Source organism: Eleutherodactylus coqui, chromosome 2 (genome assembly GCF_035609145.1).
Source record: "Eleutherodactylus coqui strain aEleCoq1 chromosome 2, aEleCoq1.hap1, whole genome shotgun sequence".
Classification (NCBI taxonomy): Eukaryota; Metazoa; Chordata; class Amphibia; order Anura; family Eleutherodactylidae; genus Eleutherodactylus; species Eleutherodactylus coqui.
In genome coordinates, this window is record NC_089838.1 from 92,220,496 (window position 1) to 92,242,498 (window position 22,003).

At 50.5% G+C, this 22,003-nt stretch overlaps 1 pseudogene; it reads right to left on the reverse strand.

Moving 5' to 3' along the window:
- Positions 1–16,168, reverse strand: LOC136610008 (general transcription factor II-I repeat domain-containing protein 2-like; annotated as a pseudogene).
- Positions 16,169–22,003: the final 5,835 nt, after the last annotated feature.

Here is a 22,003-nt window from a genome sequence, read left to right on the forward strand (position 1 = left end):
CGCGTCTCCACACGTAGCGCACAAATCTGCAAAAAAAAGTCAGGTTGCGTCAGGTGGCGTCCCGCAAATCTCAGGTGACGTACTCACCACACGTAGCGCTCGAATCTCAGGTGACGGCGTCTCCACACATAGCGCACAGCGCACGAATGTCAGGTGGCCGCGTCCACACACGTAGCGCACAAATCTGCAAAAAAAAGTCAGGTTGCGTCAGGTGGCGTCGCGCAAATCTCAGGTGATGTTCTCACCACACGTAGTGCACAAATCTCAGGTGACGGCGTCTCCACACGTAGCGCACAGCGCACAAATTTCAGGTGACGGCGTCTCCACACGTAGCACACAAATCTGCGCACAGCGCACAAATCTCAGGTGGCGTACTCACCACACGTAGCGCACGAATCTCAGGTGACGGCATCTCCACACGTAGCGCACAGTGCACGAATCTCAGGTGGCCGCGTCTCCACACGTAGCGCACAGCGCACAAATCTCAGGTGACCGCGTCTCCACACGTAGCGCAGAGCGCACAAATCTCAGGTGGCCACGTCTCCACACGTAGCGCACAGCGCACAAATCTCAGGTGACCGCGTCTCCACACGTAGCGCAGAGCGCACAAATCTCAGGTGACCGCGTCTCCACACGTAGCGCACAGTGCACAAATCTCAGGTGGCTGCGTCTCCACACGTAGCGCACAGCGCACTAATCTCAGGTGACGGCGTCTCCACACGTAGCGCACAGCGCACAAATCTCAGGTGACGGCGTCTCCACACGTAGCGCACAGCGCACAAATCTCAGGTGGACGCATCTCCACACGTAGCGCACAGCGCACAAATCTCAGGTGGGTACTCACCACACGTAGCGCACAGCGCACAAATCTCAGGTGGGTACTCACCACACGTAGCACACAGCGCACAAATCTCAGGTGGGTACTCACCACACGTAGCGCACAGCGCACAAATCTCAGGTGACCGCGTCTCCACACGTAGTGCACAAATCTTCCTCTCCCACGTTGTAAGTTGTATAAAAGGCTCCAACCATCAGCTTCCTATGTAGGTGAATAGGACTCGGAATCCGCGGGCAAATTCAAGGGTCGATAACGTCACGGGTCACGTGATGCGCGGGCACAGCTCTCATCGTGCACGGCTGCTGAACTGTACTGCTCGTGCACGATGGTAAGTCACGTGGTGCCGATTCCAGCCACCTTATTGCCTGGAATCGGCAGCGTGCATAACCGAAGCGATTAGTGTTAATATGCGGCGGGCTCCATTCAAAGCAATGAGAGAGCAGTGCGATCTCCTGCTACTGCCGTGACAGCTGTTAGCAGGAGATTCCTTCATCTCCCCAGCATGTCCCCTCATCACTGGAGGCTGTGACAGCAGTGTCCCAGTGTCCAGTGATGAGGGGACATGCTGGGGAGATGAAGGAATCTCCTGCTATAGCTGTCACGGTCGGCGCGAGACAACCCCGATGCAGGGAGGTAAAGAAAGCTTACTGGAGCGCTTACCTTAATCCCCGCGCTCCGGTGACTTCAATACTTACCGCTGAAGATGGCCGCCGGGATCCTCTGTCTCCGTGGACCGCAGCTCTTCTGTGCGGTCCATTGCCGATTCCAGCCTCCTGATTGGCTGGAATCGGCACGTGACGGGGCGGAGCTACACGGAGCCGGCATTCTACACGAGCGGCCCCATAGAAGACAGGAGAAGACCCGGACTGCGCAAGCGCGGCTAATTTGGCCATCGGAGGCCGAAAATTAGTCGGCTCCATGGGAACGAGGACGCCAGCAACGGAGCAGGTAAGTATAAAACTTTTTATAACTTCTGTATGGCTCATAATTAATGCACAATGTACATTACAAAGTGCATTAATATGGCCATACAGAAGTGTATAACCCCACTTGCTGCCGCGGGACAACCCCTTTAAATGGCAGAGGAATGCGGTCCTCTGCTATTGAAAGTGAAAGTAGCACCAAGCATGACACACACACATGCCCCCCGCCCTCCAGTGCCCACACACAGTGCCCCCCCTCAAAGTGCCCCCTCCACACTGCCCCACACATAGTCCCCCCCCCTTCAGTGTCCACACACAATGCACCCCCAAAGTGCCCACACACAGTGCCCCGCCCCACAGTGCCCCCACCACACACATGCGCCTCCACAGGGCACCCCCCACAGTTCCCACCTCCAGTGTCACCCGCCACAATGCCCTCCCACAGTTCCCCCCCACAGTGCACTCTTGCACAGTGTCCCCCCACAGTGCCCCCCCCCCAAATGCCCCCTTACAGTGCCCCAGCCCACAGTGTCCTCCACAGTCTCCCCCACCCCCCCTCCCTGGACCCACCATTCACAATAGACACAGCTCACCTCCTCCCCTCCTTGCACAGGCAGGATTACACCCTGGGATCAATTACTGTGACAACCCCCCCCCCCCCCCTTTCTTTCCCCGGCGACAAGACTATGTGACAGCACCACCACCTCCGCAAGAAGTCTATGTGACAGCACCACCACCTCCGCAAGAAGTCTATGTGACCGCACACCCACCCCGCAAGAAGTCTATGTGACCGCACACCCACCCCGCAATAAGTCTATGTGACCGCACACCCACCCCGCAATAAGTCTATGTGACCGCACACCCACCTCGCAATAAGTCTATGTGACCGCACACCCACCCCGCAATAAGTCTATGTGACCGCACACCCACCCCACAAAAAGTCTATGTGACCGCACACGCACCCACAAAAAGTCTATGTGACCGCACACGCACCCACAAAAAGTGTATGGGACCATACACCCACCCAGCAAGAAGTCTATGTGACAGCACACAACAGTGACAAGTCTATGTGACCGTACACCCACCCAGCAAGAAGTCTATGTGACAGCACACAACAGTGACAAGTCTATGTGACCGCACACCCACCCAGCAGGAAGTCTATGTGCCTGCACACCCACCCCGCAGGAAGTCTATGTGCCTGCACACCCACCCCGCAAGAAGTCTATGTGACCGCACACCCACCCCGCAAGAAGTCTATGTGACCGCACACCCACCCCGCAAGAAGTCTATGTGACCGCACACCCACCCCGCAAGAAGTCTATGTGACCGCACACCCACCCCGCAAGAAGTCTATGTGACCGCACACCCACCCCGCAAGAAGTCTATGTGACCGCACACCCACCCCGCAAGAAGTCTATGTGACCGCACACCCACCCCGCAAGAAGTCTATGTGACCGCACACCCACCCCGCAAGAAGTCTATGTGACCGCACACCCACTCCGCAAGAAGTCTATGTGACCGCACACTAACCCCGCAAGAAGTCTATGTGACAGCACACAACAGCAACAAGTCTATGTGACCGCACACCCACCCCACAAAAAGTCTATGTGACCGCAAACCCACCCCGCAAGAAGTCTATGTGACCGCACACAACAGCGACAAGTCTATGTGACCGCAAACCCACCCCGCAAGAAGTCTATGTGACCGCACACAACAGCGACAAGTCTATGTGACCGCACACGCACCCCACAAAAAGTCTATGTGACCGCTCACCCCGCAAGAAGTCTATGTGACCGCACACACACCCCGCAAGAAGTCTATGTGACCGTACACGCACCCCACAAGAAGTCTATGTGACCGCACACGCACCCCGCAAGAAGTCTATGTGACCGCACACGCACCCCGCAAGAAGTCTATGTGACCGCACACGCACCCCGCAAGAAGTCTATGTGACCGCACACCCACCCCGCAAGAAGTCTATGTGACCGCACACCCACCCCGCAAGAAGTCTATGTGACCACACACCCACCCCGCAAGAAGTCTATGTGACAGCACACAACAGCGACAAGTCTATGTGACCGCACACCCACCCCACAAAAAGTCTATGTGACCGCAAACCCACCCCGCAAGAAGTCTATGTGACCGCACACAACAGCGACAAGTCTATGTGACCGCAAACCCACCCCGCAAGAAGTCTATGTGACCGCACACAACAGCGACAAGTCTATGTGACCGCACACGCACCCCACAAAAAGTCTATGTGACCGCACACCCACCCCGCAAGAAGTCTATGTGACCACACACCCACCCCGCAAGAAGTCTATGTGACAGCACACAACAGCGACAAGTCTATGTGACCGCACACCCACCCCACAAAAAGTCTATGTGACCGCAAACCCACCCCGCAAGAAGTCTATGTGACCGCACACAACAGCGACAAGTCTATGTGACCGCAAACCCACCCCGCAAGAAGTCTATGTGACCGCACACAACAGCGACAAGTCTATGTGACCGCACACGCACCCCACAAAAAGTCTATGTGACCGCACACGCACCCCGCAAGAAGTCTATGTGACCGCACACCCACCCCGCAAGAAGTCTATGTGACCGCACACCCACCCCGCAAGAAGTCTATGTGACCACACACCCACCACGCAAGAAGTCTATGTGACCGCACACCCACCCCACAAAAAGTCTATGTGACCGCAAACCCACCCCGCAAGAAGTCTATGTGACCGCACACAACAGCGACAAGTCTATGTGACCGCAAACCCACCCCGCAAGAAGTCTATGTGACCGCACACAACAGCGACAAGTCTATGTGACCGCAAACCCACCCCGCAAGAAGTCTATGTGACCGCACACAACAGCGACAAGTCTATGTGACCGCACACGCACCCCACAAAAAGTCTATGTGACCGCACACGCACCCCGCAAGAAGTCTATGTGACCGCACACGCACCCTGCAAGAAGTCTATGTGACCACACACGCACCCTGCAAGAAGTCTATGTGACCGCACACGCACCCCGCAAGAAGTCTATGTGACCGCACCGCCCGCCCGCAAAGTGACAGGCTGCCCGACTCTCGCACCGCCCCCACCCCCGCAAAGTGACAGGCTGCCCGACTCCTGCACCGCCCACCCCCGCAAAGTGACAAGTCGCTCAACTCCCGCCCCCCCCCGCAAAGTGACAGGCCGCCCCACTCCCGCACGCCCCCCCCTCCCCGCAAAGTGACAGGCCGCCGGACTCCCGCGCCGCCCCCCCGCAAAGTGACAAGTCGCCCTACTCCCGCACCGCCTCCACCCCCGCAAAGTGACAGGCCGCCAGACTCCCGCACCGGCCCCCCCCCCCCCCTCAAAAAAAGTGACAGGCCGCCCAACTCCCGCACCCACCCCCCAGGAGAAGCTGTTGCCATAGAGCAGGACCAGCTACAGACTGCGCATGCGCCTGCATCAGGCGCGTTCACAGGGACCTGACCAGCCAGGACCAGCTACTGCACCTGCGCGACTGTTAGGAGACGAGCGACCACTGGAATCGTCGGAGTCAAGGCAACGGACAGGTAAATATAGGGGGGTGGCACCGGATCAGGTAAGTATATATCTTCTGTATGGCATAATTACAAAGCACACATTATATTACAAAGTGCTTTGTAATAGCCATACAGAAGTATGTAGATCCATTTTGCACGGTGGGACAACCCCTTTAATATTGCTGCTGGGAGGGGGTTAATATTACTGTGGGGGGTCGCTATTACTACTGGGGCCACTGTGGGGTACCAGTTATTACTGGGGCCACTGTGGGGTACCCAGTTACTACTGGGGCCACTGTGGGGTACTGTTACTACTGGGGGTACTGTGGGGTACCCAGTTACTACTGGGGCTACTGTGGGGTACCCAGTTACTACTAGGGCCACTGTGGGGTACCCAGTTACTACTGTGGCCACTGTGGGAATCGCTATTACTAATTGGCCCACTGTGGGGGTCAATATTTTTACTGGGGCCACTATGAGAGTCACTATTATTACTGCGACCACTATAGGGGTCACTATGACTACTGCGACTACTATAGGGGTCACTATTATTACTGCGACCACTATAGGGGTCACTATTTTTACTGGGGCCACTATCAGAGTCACTATTACTACTGCGACCACTATAGGGGTCACTATTAGGGTTTGTTCACACGGGCGTAATTGCATTTTGGTTGCACAAATACGCTATGCTATACGAAAATCGCTTATGCCTACATATTTGGGCACGCAGAAAAGAACGCAGATGGACCCACTGAAATGATGCACAAATATATAGTGAATACAGAGGTTTCCTGCGCATTCACCACGTATTTGCGCGGCCCATTCACTTCAATGGCCTATCGTGGTGCGCAGTATGCAACAAAATAGGTTATGCTGTGTGAAAATATACATCATGTGAATGAACTCAGTGAAATCAATGGCTTCTATTCACTGCATAGTATGTATGCAAATACGCTTGTGTGAACAGGCCCTTACTGTACTGTTTTACAATTGAAGGTCACCAAAAACCTGATGTGGCCCTCAGTGAAAATGAGTTTGACACCCCTGTTATAGAGGGATAATCATAGGAGGGATATCTCTGCCATCTATAAACACGATTCATTTTGTAGTCCTCTGCATTGCTCAGAAATGTTTGCCTTTTCATGACCTCTATAGATTTGTGGCAGTTATTGTATGTTTTATTATAATTTTTTAATTTTGTGATACCATATTTTGTCATATTGTTATGATTATAGTTTATTTTCTGTCTACGATTTATAAAATGTGAGGATTTCATTTTTTTTTTGTTTGAAAGTTATTAAAAAAGTCATATGGCACATGTGTCAAACTGAAGGCCTGCAGGTCAAATATAATTTATTTTCGGCCACCTGTATAAGGTACAGCTGCTCTTTGATTCATGGACAAAGATTAGAATAACCACTTGCTGCTACCATCTTTCCCCCAAAATAAGACTTTGTCTTATATTAATTTTTGCCCCAAATGAGGCACAAGGTCTTATTTTCGGGGGATGTCTTATCATACTTACCTAGCAGGCGCTCTCCGGGTCCCTCCCGCTGGTCTCTGGCACTTTTTATGCAGTCCTCAGCCACCTACAGAAGATCGCTTCCTGGTAACGGGGGTTCATAAACTCTGCTCCAAGAAGTGATGGCTCTGGTTGGTTCTTAAGCACCACGACTCAGCCAATCAATGCAGGGCTCAAAGAACCAATCACAGCCTTTAATTGGATCAAGCGCTGCATTGATTAGCTCAGCCACAGTGCTCGAGAACTAATTAGAGCCATTCCTTGCTGGAGGAGGGGTTTACAAACCCTATTACCAGCAGGCGATCTTATGTTGGCGCTGAGAAGTGCAAGGAAGCTGGCCGGAACTGTGGATACCAGCGGAGGAACCCGAACGGCGCCTGCTAGGTAAGTATAAGACATGCTTCAAAAATAATAAGACCCTGTGTCTTGTTTTTCTTTTTTTGGGGGGGGGGGCAAAAATTAATATAAGACAGGGTCTTATTTTCGGGGAAACACGGTATGTGTTTTACTTGTGCAACTTCTCCAAATTTAAAATGAACTATGTTGCAATAGGTGAGTGCAGAGTTTTGTATTTACTGTATCTGGATTGAAAACTTACCATAGAAACCCCTGAGTGACATGAATTACTATCTGTAAAATAACTCTTTAGTTTGAGGGAAAACTCTATTGTCAACGAGATGCATTTCTTATATCACCCCCTCTAACTTGTTAACACAATGAAGCATTCATTATAATAGTATTAAAAAGGTTTTCCAGGACATTAAAAAAGTTTAAAGGGATTAAAATGAAGAAAAATTGAATACTCATTTATCGCAGCGGTTCCCTGTCCAGTGCTGCAGCCACGGTGCCCACCGCACGGAACCCAGGTGAAAGCAACGGGCGGTCATGTGCCATACATTGTGCATGTGACCGCTCAGCAAGTCACAGACTTCAACAGCCATAGAATAATGCTACTTATGCTACAAATTCACAGAGGCAGAGGGAACTTATATCATATAACCCAGTCACAGAAAATAACCCTAAAATTATAAATTCTTTATTATTCTTCTTCTAAACCCTCTGTAACCTGACCGCCCGTTTCCTGAAGAGTTGTGAGGTCCAACTGAAATGCATTGAACCAAATTAACTAATTAAACTGTACTGAACATACGATTAGTGGTGTGCAAAACATACCGAATGGGACTCATCCAACTGGGGTGAGCCCGTCTAGTCCAAGTATCACAAGCCTATATGCATCAGGTTGTTTGTGTTTCATTCTATTCTTATGATATGTAAGCCTACCTATAAAGGCTACTAGCCTCTGTACGGGTATTTTCGTATATTGGGAGACCCTGTACAATAGGGTTATTACCTAAGTATCCAGTGATAGGTGTTAGCATGTAAGAAGGGAGTCCATACATTATCTAGTAGGATACCCTTAGGATCACACAGCTGGGTCAGGTCTTTTTATATGTTCGTCCTGTCTTACTAGTCCTTTGTCCTTGGACTACTTATGCTACAATACTCAGTTTAGTTTCAGACTTCTAATGTTCGAGCTCTTACTACAGAGGCGTATGTAGCTGTCTGAATCTATATATTGATTGGTTACTTAGGGTAGACACTAGAGATGAGCAAGTATACTCGCTAAAGGCAATTGCTCGAGCGAGCATTGCCTTTAGCAAGTATCTCCCCCGCTGGAGACTGCAGGTTCGGGTGCCGGCGCGGGGGAGCGGTGAGTAGCGGCTGTCAGCAGGAGGGAGCGGGGGAGAGAGAGGGAGAGAAAGATCTCCCATCCGTTCCGCCCCGCTCTCCCCCGCAGCTCCGTGCCCGCTGCTGGCACCCGAACCTGCAGTCGCGAGCGGGGGATATACTCACTAAAGACAATGCTCGCTCGAGCAATTGCCTTTAGCGAGTATACTCGCTCATCTTTAGTAGACACCCACTTGCGTTTTTTTTTCTCTGCGATGCAACAGCTATTAATATGAAACCAATGATTTTCAATGGTTTCATACGCATTTGCGATGTTTCAGCAGAGCTGCGCATCGCAGAGAAGAAATCTGCAATATCGCTCAATGTTTTCAATGGGGCCAGCGGCAGTAGCGCTAGCCCCATTGAAAACATAGGGTGACTATCACGGACTTCCGCCGCAGCTGTCAGAGCTGTGGCAGGAGTTTCCTTCACTCCCTAGGGGATGAAGGAATCCTCTGCCACAGATGTCACAGCTGGGACAGCTGGGACAGAAGTCTACCATGCTGTCCCATTGCTTTTAAAGGGTTTGGCGCTGTTGCCGGCCCAATTGAAAGCAGTGGTTTGTGGCAACCCCTGCAGTATGATTTTCGGGGAAGGGCTTAAATAGCTAAGCGCTGCCTGTAATTGGCTGAGTGCTCAGCCAATCAGCAGAGCCCTTTCAGGAGGCAGATATTTTAAAATCCCCGCCTGCTGAAAGTGCCAGGGTGACAGCAGTGCCAGGGTGCCAGCCAAAGGACGCATCTGAGCGGCGGAAAGGTGAGTAATTTTTTTTTCTTTTTTTAACCAGTTCATGATGATTTTCAGGAAAGGGCTTATATTTCAAGCCCTTCCTGAAAATCATACTGCGGGGGTTGCCACAAACCACTGCTTTCAATGAGGCCGGCAGCAGCGCTAAACCCATTGAAAGCAATATGACAGCATGGTAGACTTCTGCCACAGCTGTCACAGCTGTGGTAGAAGTCCGCAGTATACTCCTATATGTTTTTAATGGGGCTAGCGCTGCTGCCGCTGGCCCCATTGAAAACACTGGTGATATCGGTGTTTTTCTTGCGCTGCGAGGCGACTGTTTTCAGTCGCTCTCGCAGTGCAAGAAATAAAACCGCCTGTAGGTGTCCGACTTTACACTACCAGATAAACTTTGCAGCCCTTTCTGATATGCTGTGCCTGACCCCAACTTTGGTATACTGTGCCTGCCACTTGCTTTCACTCAAACACCTGAAACAGTGAGTCTGGTTCTTGCTCTCTCTGAGGCTTGGCGCAGCTACAGATTTACTACAATACTTGACTGTTTCTAGTTACACAGGTGTTACTAACTTTCACTGTTGTCTGTTCTCACCTCCTATGGCTGACTTGTCCCTGTCTGTCTTGCTTATCTCTGTTACTGACAATCTTCTTTACTGGTTGAGCAAGAGGCTAACTGGTTTCTTTCAATGTATCGCAATTACTTAAAGGGGTTTTACCACCAAAAACATTTACTCTCCACTAACACGATAGGGGATAAATGTATGATTGCGGGGGTCCGACCACTGATACCTCCGGTGATCCTGTTATCTCTGCCTCCAAATGCCCCTGTGAATAGAGCTACTGTCGCATGTGAGACCACCACTCCTTCCACTTCTATTTGATGAACGGAGTTTGCAGAGTGCTTTGATTTTTGCCAAAGAAATGACAAAGCTGTCAAGATCCTTTTTTTGCTTAAAGGGAATGTATCGCCTACATTTTTTACTAATTAAAACCAGATAGTAAAACATTTAATTTTTCTAATGTGCTTTTATCATCTGATTGTAGATTTTTAATTCTATTGTCTGTACATGACTACGGGGGGGGGGGGGGGGGGGCAACTATCTTGCCTTTACTGCAGTTTGGAGACAGTTACCTTTGTAGCATTGGGAGATATCTTACAGGAGAACTCATAGGCCATAGACACAATGGACAGGAGATTGCTTGTTGACTTCTGTGGGAGACTGCTAGACATGCTCTGAGACCTGTGTAAAGATTGGGGAGGGGGAATACATAAGCTGTGACCATCAGCTATTGTGAATGGTAAATCCTGTTTTAAGGCCGATTTGCCCGACACTCGTCCCTGCACATACTCGCTCCCGTGCTGGTGCACAGTAGTGAGTATTGCTGGCTTACAGCGGGGCGGCAAGAGGAGATTTCTCTCTGCAAAAACGATGGACGATGAGCTGAACGATGAACATTCAGTGTAAATAGCAGCCTTCAGTACTGAACGGCCGCTATGTTAAGTGAATGGAGAGGGGAGAGGGAGAGCGAGAAGAGAACTCTCCTCCTGCCGTCCCGCTGTGAACCAATGATACTCGCTTTGTGCAGCAGCATGGGTGTGGGTATGTGTAGCGATGAGTGTTGGGCATCGCTTGCCTGACATACGTCCCATGTAAGTGGACCTTTAGCTATAGGTGTTATCTTTAACTGTAATTGTAGATTTGGCTTAGTGGCTCAGTGGTCAACAAATCTGAGCAAGGTCAACATCTACATGCAACTTGTATGGTCTCACCATGAATTTAGATTATGAGCCCCGATTCTGTACAGCACCGTAGAATATGTATGTGCTATAAAAATGAATAAAATAAAAAATATGTCTACTAAAAAGTTTTTTCTACTTTTTTACTAGGCTTAGTAACGAAGTGTGTGTGTGTGTGTGGGGGGGGGTGTTGCTGCGTCTTATACAGTGAACATTATTATACGCTGAAATTCGCGGTCGCGCAAACAAATTTGTAATTAGTTACCAGTTCTCTCTCTTTCCCACTGCCACTCATACATGCCACTGATTGGTGGTGAGCACCGGTAGGAACTGCTACTGCTTCCCCGCCTCCACCGATCAGCTTCTACTCTTCCTCCTGCCGAACAAGCGCCGCTGTGACTCAGACCTCTGCTGAGCCTTCTGCTCTGTCACCCGGTACTGTCCCTATTTTTCCCCTCTAAAACGGGAGTGCGTCTTATAAAGCGAAGAATACAGTAATCATACTCCATAAAGTAATGGTTTCCCCATAGAATAATAGTGCCACCATTGTGTCCCACTTAGTGGCCACATTGTGCCACAATGTAGTAATTGGGCCATCATAGAGATATAGGGACCCCATGGTGCCCCCATATGGTAATTTTTACCTCCATAAAGAAATAGTTCGTGTCAATTAAAATTAAAAAAAAAAAAACTTAAACTCACTCATTTCCCGCAACTAGCACCCCTGTCCTCATCTTGCAGCCCGGCTGAGACAGCACAATTCAGTGATGCCGTTACCCTAACTGGTTTGGCTTTAAGCTGGACAATCATTTTGTTACAAATCAAAATCCAAGTTAGGCCACTTGCACACAGGCGGAAATCCTGCGGCGAGGTTTCCCGCGGGATTTTTTCCGCTCAAAGCGTGCATAGGATTGCGTTAACAAACGCAATCCTATGCAGACGGACGCGGTTTGGCCGTGCGAAATATCGCACGGCAAACAAACCGCGGCATGTCCTATTTCTGTGCGGGGCCCGCAGACCCTCGCACAGAAACGTCACTCACCCGGCCGCCAGCTCTGGTCTGCGCATGCGCCGGCTTCCCGGCAGCCGGCACATGAAAGAGCCGGGACCACCGGGCGCGGGTGAGTACGTGCTCGCCCCTGCAGGCGCTCAGGTCGGATCCTGCGGCGAGAATCCTCGCCGCCAGATCCGACCCGCTCGTCTGCAGGCGGCCTTAATAGGGTTAACCATTACAGGTGAATAAAAATGACACAGTGAAGATATCTGAAGTAAATTATTAGCACAGAAGCAGTCTATTCATGCAATTGTGTGTGTTAGAATTTAATGACTCATTTTGGCATGTGTACTTTGTTGGTAGCTTTCTTGTTCTGTCAGTGCATTGAAGATTCACAACTGCTGCAAGAAGTTTACTTAAAAAGTTCAAAAAAAGAAATGCAACAACATTAAATTAAATGTAAATAACTTGAAGAACGATAGGCCAAGGGAGAAAGGTATTTTTTTAGATATGTAAATGGCCCAAATAAAAACCTTTCCTATAGATCCCACAGACCACTAAGACCAACAGACAGCTGATGGACGCACACACCGTGTTTCCCCCAAAATAAGACTGTTCTATATTCATTTTTGCCCTGAAAGAAGCACAGGGTCTTTTTTTTGGGGGGGGGGGGGTTATACTCACCCAGCATGCTTCTGTGTAGTCCGCAATGCCAACGGAGCATCTCTTGCTGGTGACGGGGCGTCAATACCCCGCATCCAGCAAGCAATTGGTCAGATTGGTTCAGGAGCATGTGTGTGTGAGGGCATGTTTGGTGCTACTTTTCACTTTCAATTACTTTCAATGGCAGAGGATCGCGGTCCTCTGCCATTGAAAGTAATGCTAGAGATCACAATCTCCTGCTACTGCACTGACAGCTGTAGCAGGAGATTCCTTCATCCCTCCGGCATGTCCCCTCATCACTGGACACTAGGACACTGTTTTCGCAGTGTGCAGTGATGAGGGGACATGACAGGGAGATGAAGGAATCTCCTGCTACAGCTGTCACCGCACTATCAGGAGATCACACTGCTCTCCCTGCTCTCTCATTGCTTTGAATGTAGCGCAGCTGCTCCATTCAAAGAAGTGAAGCGTGTGTCTCCATTATGACGCCGGTCCTCCAGTCATGTGACCGGCGTCATCGGCGTCAATCCGCATCATCATTCAGAAATATCTGTATGACATGTGTATACATAGTTACTAGAATAGCATTTAAGCAGATATAATATTATGGCGTAGCCCTGGGATCTCTAGACATTCAATCCAGGGTTGCCAGATTTAGTGTCTGTTCTAAACGCATGAATCCTTTCATATAACATTATTGAGGATAATCTATTGAGCACTTCTGGGAAGGAGAGAGTAGGTGATTTCCATTTAGAGGCGATGTGGATAGATATTGAATCAGTTTATGAGCTTGATATCTAAATCGCAGAGGGCGGTCCCCCAGCAGGAACACTGTAGGAGACCTAGGAACCGGAGCCCACAAATAGTTGGTTGAAAAGATTGTGAACCTGTGACCATAGCCTTTCGACCTCCGGGCATGTCCACCATGTGTGAAGCATATCCCCCTCTTGGCATCTCCGTAAGCATAATGGGGAGGAGGGTGGGTAGAGATGGTGCAATCTCTGTGGAACTAAGTATGTCCTATGTAAAATTTTAATTGAAGTTTCCATAATGGAGACTTGGTGGCTGCCTTTGGAGATCATGGAACAACAATGCTGCCATATGTCAGTGGTCAACTCAAGCTGTAGGTCCGCTTCCCATCTCCTCATAAACATAAGCTTCTCCCCATGCAGAGGTTGGTTTAGCGTATTATATATATATGAAAGCATTCCTTTCTGAGAAGGGTTTCTGGCACAGATGGCTTCAAATGATGTGAGTATAAGTGGCATAGAGGTGGGAGCTATAGAGTGGATAAAGTGGAATATTAGATTAATTCTCAGATATTCCTGAGCAGGTGGTTTAAATGTAGCTACGATCTGCTGTATAGTGTAAAGCAGGGGTGTCAAACTCATTTTCACGAAGGGCCACATAAGCCTGATGGTTGTCTTCAAAGGGCCGAATGTAATTGTAAGGCTGCCTGTCCACAGGCAATTGTTCTCGCATCACCCGCGGCAATAATCCGACCGCGGGTAACGCAGTGAAGGCTTTCCATAGCGTTGCTATGGAAAGCGCAGCCGTGGATTTCACGAGCAGAGAATCATAGTGATTCAAAACAATGAACACAAAACAAAATGCAAACACAACCATTCAAATGTATTCAAATCAAGCTTTTTAAAAATGCTTACCTATTTTGTTTTTTGGCTCGATGTCTGACACCGTTTTCCCATGGTCAGTGTGTCTATGTCTGGTTTTAGGTCTTGTGCTGCAGCAATCCATAAAACAGCATGGAGGTTGTCATCGGTGATGCGTGATCTGTGGGTCTTGGTCTTGTTTAGATTCATTATTGAAAACATATGTTCGCATAGATAGGTGCTCCCAAACATGGAAAGAACACGGGTAGCATGAAGTCGGAGCTGTGGCATCAAGCAGGGGGCAGTAGACGGTAAAAGTCCTCAATTTTAGCATCCTTGAACTTTATTCTCAGGCCACTATCGCTTTGAATATCAATCAACTCCATCTGAAGGTGATGGGGTGCGCTGTTGACGTCACCGGTGAAAGGATTGTCAAATATGGCAAAGCTTGAGTGCTGTGTTCTAAAGTCAGAGAAGCGCCGATCAAACTCATCAATTAACCGACTCACTTTGGTAGCCAATCGAATGCTTGAGAAAGCTCCAGGAACTGAGGCTGAGATGCTCTGACAAACAGGAAAGTGAGCAAGATTGTCCTGGTCCAGTTGGGATTTCCATAGGTGAAGTTTACGCAGGAAAGCTGTGGTCATGTCGGCCATCTGTGTGATTACTTGTTTGCGCCCCTGCAGCTTCTGATTCAGTTGAGCGAGATGTTCGGTTATGTCACACAACATAGCAAAATCACATAGCCAGTTTGGATCTGACAGCTCAGGCAAGGGTTTTCCTTTACTTTGGATGAAAAGTGCAATTTCTTCTCGAAGCTCAAAAAAATCGTTTAAGGACTGCGCTCCTGCTCAGCCACCTTACTTCTGTATGGTACGGCACGTCTCCAAGCTCCGAGTCCATCTCTTGTAAAAACTGCTGGAACTGGCAATGATTCAAGCTACGGGCCCGAATGAAGTTTACTGTTTTCATGACCGTGGCCATGATATTATCCAGTTCCAGAACTTTTCCACACAGGGCTTTTTGATGGATAATGCAATGATACAATATCAGAGGTGTGTGGCAGTTACTTTTTTTCATTTTCTCCTTCATAAGTCCAACTAAGCCTGTTTTTTCTCCACACATTGCAGGCACACCGTCAGTAGTTAGCCCCACCAACTTTTCCCAGGGTAATTTATGTTTAGTAATGGACTTCTCCACCGCATCAAAAATGTCCTTCCCTGTTGTCGTCCCATGCATGGCAATTACATCCAAGAGCTCCTCCATGACAAAGAGGTCCGCCTTCACACCTCTTATAAAAATAGATAGATGCGCGGTATCCGTGTTGTCTGTGCTTTCATCCACGGCTAATGAAAAAACCAGATAGCTGTATGCCTCTTCAACCGGCCGTGTTGTCAGATTTTCTGCTAGTTCATTAATTCTGTTTGCAATGGTGTTTCTTGACAAATTGACAATTTTAAAACTCTGCATCTGATTGGGGCACGCCTGCTCACACACTTTTAGCATGCACTGCTTCAAAAATGCACCCTCCGAAAAACACTTCGAAGCTCGTGCAATCTCTTCAGCCACAATAAAGCTAGCTTTCACCGCTGAATCATTTTTTGACTGTAGCTTTTGTAAACATATTCTGCTGCGATTGCAGTCTACCTTTTAATTCTTGGACAATTTTTTGTCTGTCTTGCAAACTATATTTACCATATTTAGTGCCATGTTTGGTCTCAAAATGTCGTCATATATTATACTCTTTCAACACAGACACTGCCTCATGACACAAAAGACATAGCGGTTTTTCTCCCTGAAGCACAAACATGTATTCGCTCTCCCATTTTTCGTTAAACTGCCTTCCATCTGCATCTATTTTTCTCTTGCTGGACATTTTCAAATTGGTGCACCAGCAATGTTATGGTGTGCCACCTAAGTAAAAGACCATTATGTCTTTTAGGAGCAGGTTAGATAATAGCCAACTCCCTCCAGCTCTTTAGCACCTGTGTCCCAAATAATGCCTCCCTTGGTGCCCTGCATAGTAATAGCAGTAGTAATAGTGACCCCCCCCCCCCCAGAGACCTCCGCAGTACTAGTTACTCCCACAGAGGTATCCACAGTAATAGTGACCGTCACAGCAGCACCAGTAGTAATAGTGACTCCCACAGCGGCCTCAGCAGAAACAGTGAACCCTACAGCAGCCACCACAGTAATAGTGACCCCAACAGCGGCCTCCGCAGTAATCGTGCCCCCTACAAAGGTCTCCGCAGTAATAGTGACCCCTACAGAGTTCTCCGCAGTAATAGTGACCCCGACAGCAGGCCACCGCAGTAATAGTGACCCCTACATGGGGCCTAAGCAGTGATAGTGACCCCTACAGCGGTCACCGCAGTAATAGTGACCCCTACAGAAGCATCAGCAGTAATAGTGACCCCCACAGCGGCTTCAGCAGAAACAGTGACCCCTACAGCAGCCACCACAGTAATAGTGACCCCCTACAGAGGCATCAGCAGTAATAGTGACCCCTACAGCAGCCACCGCACTAATAGTGACCTCTACAGAGGCATCAGCAGTGATAGTGACCCCTACAGGGGTCTCCGCAGTAATAGTGACCCCTACAGCAGGCCACAGCAGTAATAGTGACCCCTACATGGGGCCTCAGCAGTAATAGTAACCCCTACAGTGGCCACTGCAGTCATAGTGACCCCTACAGAGGCATCAGCAGTAATAGTGACCCCTACAGCGGTCTCCGCAGTAATAGTGACACCTACAGCAGGCCACCGCAGTAATAGTGACCCCTACAGGGGTCTCCGAAGTAATAGTGAGCCCTACAGCAGGCCACCGCAGTAATAGTGACCCCTACATGGGGCCTCAGCAGTAATAGTGACCCCTACAGCGGCCACCGCAGTAATAGCGACCCCTACAGAGGCATCAGCAGTAATAGTGACCCCTACAGGGGTCTCCGCAGTAATAGTGACCCCTACAGCAGGCCACCGCAGTATTAGTGACCCCTACATGGGGCCTCAGCAGTAATAGTGACCCCTACAGCGGCCACCGCAGTAATAGTGACCCCCTACAGAGGCATCAGCAGTAATAGTGACACCTACAGGGGTCTCCGCAGTAATAGTGACCCCTACAGCAGGCCACCGCAGTAATAATGACCCCTACAGGGGTTTCAGCAGTAATAGTGACCCCTACAGCAAGCCACCGCAGTAACAGTGACACCTACATGGGGCCTCAGCAGTAATAGTGACCCCTACAGCGGCCACCACAGTAATAGTGACGCTTACAGAGGCATCAGCAGTAATAGTGACCCCTACAGGGGTCTCCGCAGTAATAGTGACCCCTACAGCAGCCACCGCTGTAATAGTGACCGCTACAGCGGCCACCGCAGTAATAGTGACCCCAACAGCAGCCACCACAGTAATAGTGACCCACTACAGAGGCATCAGCAATACTAGTGACCCCTACAGGGGTCTCTGCAGTAATAGTGACCCCTACAGGGGTCTCCGCAGTAATAGAGACCCCTACAGCAGGCCACCACAGTAATAGTGACCCCCTACACAGGCATCAGCAGTAATAATGACCCCTACAGCAGCCACTGCAGTAATGGTGACCCCTACAGCGGCCACCGCAGTAATAGTGACCCCTACATTGGGCCTCAGCAGTGATATTGACCCCTACAGCGGCCACCGCAGTAATAGTGACCTCTACAGCGGCCACCACAGTAATAGTGACCCTTACAGCGGCCAACGCAGTAATAGTAACCCCTACATGGGGCCTCAGCAGTGATAGTGACCCCAACAGCAGCCACCACAGTAATAGTGACCCACTACAGAGGCATCAGCAATAGTAGTGACCCCTAAAGGGGTCTCTGCAGTAATAGTGACCCCTACAGGGGTCTCCGCAGTAATAGAGACCCCTACAGCAGGCCACCACAGTAATAGTGACCCCCTACACAGGCATCAGCAGTAATAATGACCCCTACAGCAGCCACTGCAGTAATGGTGACCCCTACAGCGGCCACCGCAGTAATAGTGACCCCTACATTGGGCCTCAGCAGTGATATTGACCCCTACAGCGGCCACCGCAGTAATAGTGACCTCTACAGCGGCCACCACAGTAATAGTGACACTTACAGCGGCCAACGCAGTAATAGTAACCCCTACATGGGGCCTCAGCAGTGATAGTGACCCCTACAGCGGCCACCACAGTAATAGTGACCCCCTACAGCGGCCACCGCAGTAATAGTGACCCCCTACAGCGGCCACCGCAGTAATAGTGACCCCTACAGCGGCCTCCGCAGTAATAGTGACCCCTACAAAGGTCTCCGCAGTAATAGTGACCCCTACAGAGGTCTCCGCAGTAATAGTGACCCCTACAGCAGGCCACTGCAGTAATAGTAACCCCTACATGGGGCCTCAGCAGTGATAGTGACCCCTACAGCGGTCACCGCAGTAAGAGTGGCCCCTACAGAAGCATCAGCAGTAGTAGTGGCCCCAACAGCGGCCTCAGCAGAAACAGTGACCCCTACAGCAGCAACCACAGTAATAGTGACCCGCTATAGAGGCATCAGCAGTAATAGTGACCCCTACAGGGGTCTCCGCAGTAATAGTGACCCCTACAGCAGCCACCGCCGTAATAGTGACCCCTACAGAGGCATCAGCAGTAATAGTGACCCCTACAGTGGCCACTGCAGTAATATTGACCCCTACAGAGGCATCAGCAGTAATAGTGACCCCCACAGCGGCCTCAGCAGAAACAGTGACCCCTACAGCAGCCACCACAGTAATAGTGACCCCCTACAGAGGCATTAGCAGTAATAGTGACCCCTTCAGGGGTCTCCGCTGTAATAGTGACCCCTACAGCAGCCACCGCAGTAATAGTGACCCATACAGAGGCATCAGCAGTAATAGTGACCCCTACAGGGGTCTCCGCAGTAATAGTGACCCCTACAGCAGCCACCACAGTAATAGTGACCCCCTACAGAGGCATTAGCAGTAATAGTGACCCCTTCAGGGGACTCCGCTGTAATAGTGACCCCTACAGCAGCCACCGCAGTAATAGTGACCCATACAGAGGCATCAGCAGTAATAGTGACCCCCTACAGGGGTCTGCGCAGTAATAGTGACCCCTACAGCAGCCACCACAGTAATAGTGACCTCCTACAGAGGCATTAGCAGTAATAGTGACCCCTTCAGGGGTCTCCGCTGTAATAGTGACCCCTACAGCAGCCACCGCAGTAATAGTGACCCGTACAGAGGCATCAGCAGTAATAGTGACCCCAACAGGGGTCTCCGCAGTAATAGTGACCCCTACAGCAGCCACCGCAGTAATAGTGACTTGAACATGGGGCCTAAGCAGTAATAGTGACCCCTACAGTGGCCACTGCAGTAATAGTGACCCCTACAGAGGCATCAGCACTAATAGTGACCCCTACAGGGGTCTCCGCAGTAATAGTGACCCCTACAGCAGGCCACCGCAGTGATAGTGACCCCTACAGGGGTCTCCGCAGTAATAGTGACTCTTACAGCAGGCCACCGCAGTAATAATGGCCCCTACAGGGGTTTCAGCAGTAATAGTGACCCCTACAGCAAGCCACCACAGTAATAGTGACCCCTACATGGGGCCTCAGCAGTAATAGTCACCCCTACAGCGGCCACCGCAGTAATCGTGACCCTTACAGAGGCATCAGCAGTAATAGCGACCCCTACAGGGGTCTCCGCAGTAATACTGACCCCTACAGCAGCCACCGCAGTAATAGCGAGCCCTACAGCGGCCACCTCAGTAATAGTGACCCCTACAGCAGCCACCACAGTAATAGTGACCCCCTACCGAGGCATCAGCAGTAATAGTGACCCCCTACATGGGGTCTCCGCAGTAATAGTGACCCCTTTAGCAGCCACCACAGTAATAGTGACCCACTACAGAGGCATCAGCAGTAATAGTGACCCCTACAGGGGTCTCCACAGTAATGGTGACCCCTACAGCAGGCCACTGCAGTAATAGTGACCCCTACAGGGGTCTCCGCAGTACTAGTGACCCCTACAGCAGGCCACCACAGTAATAGTGACCCCCTACAGAGGCATCAGCAGTAATAGTGACCCCTACAGCAGCCACTGCAGTAATGGTGACCCCTACAGTGGCCACCGCAGTAATAGTGACCTCTACAGCGGCCACTGCAGTAGTGGTGACCCCTACAGCGGCCACCGCAGTAATAGTGACCACTACAGCGGCCACCGCAGTAATAGTGACCCCTACATGGGGCCTCAGCAGTGATAGTGACCCCTACAGCGGCAACCGCAGTAATAGTGACCCCCTACAGCGGCCACCACAGTAATAGTGACCCATACAATGGCCTCCGCAGTAATAGTGACCCCTACAGAGGTCTCCGCAGTAATAGTGACCCCTACAGTGGTCTCCGCAGTAATAGTGACCCCTACAGCAGGCCACTGCAGTAATAGTGACCCCTACATGGGGCCTTAGCAGTGATAGTGACCCCTACAGCGGTCACCGCAGTAAGAGTGACCCCTACAGAGGCATCAGCAGTAGTAGTGGCCCCCACAGCGGCCTCAGCAGAAAGAGTGACCACTACAGCAGCCACCACAGTAATAGTGACCCCTACAGCAGCCACCGCAGTAATAGTGACTTGTACATGGGGCCTAAGCAGTAATAGTGACCCCTACAGTGGCCACTGCAGTAATAGTGACCCCCTACAGAGGCATCAGCACTAATAGTGACCCCTACAGGGGTCTCCGCAGTAATAGTGACCCCTACAGCAGGCCACCGCAGTGATAGTGACCCCTACAGGGGTCTCCGCAGTAATAGTGACTCTTACAGCAGGCCACCACAGTAATAATGGCCCCTACAGGGGTTTCAGCAGTAATAGTGACCCCTACAGCAAGCCACCACAGTAATAGTGACCCCTACATGGGGCCTCAGCAGTAATAGTCACCCCTACAGCGGCCACCGCAGTAATCGTGACCCTTACAGAGGCATCAGCAGTAATAGCGACCCCTACAGGGGTCTCCGCAGTAATACTGACCCCTACAGCAGCCACCGCAGTAATAGCGAGCCCTACAGCGGCCACCTCAGTAATAGTGACCCCTACAGCAGCCACCACAGTAATAGTGACCCCCTACCGAGGCATCAGCAGTAATAGTGACCCCCTACATGGAGTCTCCGCAGTAATAGTGACCCCTACAGCAGCCACCACAGTAATAGTGACCCACTACAGAGGCATCAGCAGTAATAGTGACCCCTACTGGGGTCTCCACAGTAATAGTGACCCCTACAGCAGGCCACTGCAGTAATAGTGACCCCTACAGGGGTCTCCGCAGTACTAGTGACCCCTACAGCAGGCCACCACAGTAATAGTGACCCCCTACAGAGGCATCAGCAGTAATAGTGACCCCTACAGCAGCCACTGCAGTAATGGTGACCCCTACAGCGGCCACCACAGTAATAGTGACCTCTACAGCGGCCACCGCAGTAATAGTAACCCCTACATGGGGCCTCAGCAATGATAGTGACCCCTACAGCGGCCACCGCAGTAATAGTGACCCCCTACAGCGGCCACCACAGTAATAGTGACCCCTACAATGGCCTCCGCACTAATAGTGACCCCTACAGAGGTCTCCGCAGTAATAGTGACCCCTACAGTGGTCTCCGCAGTAATAGTGACCCCTACAGCAGGCCACTGCAGTAATAGTGACCCCTACATGGGGCC